Source organism: Ursus maritimus, unplaced genomic scaffold, assembly GCF_017311325.1.
Source record: "Ursus maritimus isolate PB19 unplaced genomic scaffold, ASM1731132v1 scaffold_4, whole genome shotgun sequence".
NCBI lineage: Eukaryota > Metazoa > Chordata > Mammalia > Carnivora > Ursidae > Ursus > Ursus maritimus.
The window spans coordinates 37,693,789-37,696,363 of record NW_024426552.1 but is presented as its reverse complement, the minus strand read 5'-3'; the positions used below and the strand labels follow the sequence as shown (position 1 = coordinate 37,696,363).

The 2,575-nt window shown below is 40.7% G+C and overlaps 1 pseudogene; it reads left to right on the top strand.

Moving 5' to 3' along the window:
- The first annotated feature begins 960 nt into the window (after positions 1-960).
- LOC121100492 lies at positions 961-2,128 on the top strand (annotated as a pseudogene).
- Positions 2,129-2,575: the final 447 nt, after the last annotated feature.

Here is a 2,575-nt window from a genome sequence, read left to right as displayed (position 1 = left end):
TAAAGTAAATTTCCTTCAATTGAAAGGAAGAGGATTTTTAGATATTATCAGATATTTCTGTCTAACCGAAATATATAAAATACTGTTCAAACAGCTAAAGCAGTCTATGTGTACTACAGTAAATATATATACATTTGATAACCCAGTAATTACTGAGAGATAGGCAACCCTAAGAAAGAAGTCATATAATAAGTGTGGGATTAGGCCCTTAACAAGAGTCCTTGATATTTGCAGACATCCTGCAGCTCTCTGAATTCCCATCATGTTTTTAATCATAATTGCTTCCCTACCACCCATCTGGGCTGCTATCAACAGAGGCTTATGACTTCCAGGGAGGAATAAATAGGGAGACCAGTGAATTCTTTGGAAGCTCCAGTTTTGCCTTAGTGCAGATTTCTCCATAATAAAATAATGGAGTGAACCATTTAAAAAAAGATTCAACTGAAGCAAGTATCTTTAAATAGATTATTTTCCACAAGGAATCAGTGGGTGCTAATGTTCCCTTGTTGGCTATAAAATCACTGGGGGAGAAATAACAATTATGGCAATCACAGCATAGTTTAACCCTACGAACTTAGATACAAAGAAAAAATGAAAAAAAAAAACCTTTTAAAAGACCATCTTTAAGAAGGCAACACAATTAAGATGGTCATTCACAGGAGGTTTCCAGCTACTTCACTCTCTCTCCAGAAGGGGCTCCACAGCATCTATGGATACCCTTGAAGGCATAACAATATGTGTATCTGTTCATGGATTTTAGGGATTGAATATGTTATTAATCAAAAGAGTCGCTGTAGTTTCATTGCTTCTAGAACCTCCTGGGGCATTGTATACAGCTGCATTCAAAGAAAATGAACTGTTATAAACTTGATCATATTCATCCCTTGGGCTCATCTGATTACAAAATTGCCCAATGAGCTGTTACAGTATTTTCAACTAATTAGTTAACCCATACATTGGGATTTCTTTCCTTTCTTATTTTTTTCCTGGCTTGTTCTTTTTCTTTTTTTCCCCCTTATTGTACATATTTACCCTTTCTCTAACAGGGTGAATATCTCAGTGTTTGCTGTGCTGCCAAAACCTTCAAATCACATCACTGAAGTATACCTTTCCTCCCATCACTTTTCATGTGAGGAAAATAAATGGTGCACATTTTTTTTTTTTTTTTTTGCCATGTTACTGATTTTAAATCAGAGAGCAGCACTATTCAATTCAGGAACTCAGAAGCTACATTTGACTCTCAGATCATACAATTTCCTAAATCAGTAGCTGAAGATTCAAGGGTCTTTCTGAAGTTATACTGAAGAAAACAAACAAGAGACACATTTTTAGTAAAATAGATTGTCATAGAGAGAAAAAAAGTAAATTCTTCACAAGGTATAGCTCTGCCTTGCTGCAAATTTCTCCATAAAATCAGAGCAGTTCATTAAAAAAAAAAAAAAAGAAAGAAAGAAAGAAAGAAAAAGAGAAAAAAAAAAAAAACGTCTTTCAACCCAGAAAGAAGTCCATACAGTGTTGTTCAGGGTTCCCTCTTGTAACTTAAAGGGAAATGTTCACAATATACAGAGCCCTCGATGTCCTTCGAACAAAGGAAGAGGATGTCCTAAATTTTTGTAGCAAGATCCCACTTGGGTGCCACCAGCCGTGACTTCCAAATGGAACACTACAGCTACAAAAGAAAAAGAGGTGTCATCTACATCATAAATTTAAAGAGAACCTGGGAGAAGCTGGCGGTAGCCGCTTGTGCCATTGTTAATTGAAAACTCAGCTGGTAGGTGCGTATAACATCCTGCAGGAATATTGGCCAGGGAGTTCTGCTGAAGTTTTCTGCTGCCCCTGGAGCCACTCCCTTCGCTGGCTGCTTCACTTCCGGAACCGTCGCTAATCAGATCCAGGCAGCCTTCTGAGAGCCGAGACTTCCAGTGGTTACTGAGTCCAGGGCTGACCACCAGCCTCTCACAGAGGTGTCTTATGGTAACCTGCCTACCATTGCTCTATGTAACACAGACCCTCCTCAGTGCATGTGGACAATACCGTCTCACGCAGCAACAAAGGAGTTCACTCCGCGAATGTGACGTGCTTCACGCCACCCGCACGTTCTGCGCATGCGTGGCACCGCCTCCCATGAGCAGCCACGGGAGGTCGGGCCTGGTGTCTGCTGCAGAGATACAGAAGAACTGAAAAAGAGTACCTCTGCTGAGAAGCCATGACTATGGGGAATTTGAAGGTGAATGGACCACTCCAGCTCCTGAGTTTTCTGCTACTTAATCTGAGGTTGCCCGCTGTGTAAAGGAGCTCTGGTGTCCTCCGTGCCTCCTCAGCAAGTGCCCTGAGGAGGAGTGGATTGCGCAGCCGGCTATCAAAAGACTGGTCTATAGCTCCCACTGTTTGGGCCACTGAGTGGGTAAGAGCAACCACTGGGTAGTCTTAAACTGTTTCTCCACAGACTCTAGAACAGAAAATGGAAATAAGGGTGATGAAAAATAAGCAGTGTCTTTGAAGAAAAAAAAAAAAAGATTCAACAAAAGCAAGTGTTACGGACAGAATGTATCCCCCTAAATAGGAAGCAGAATGT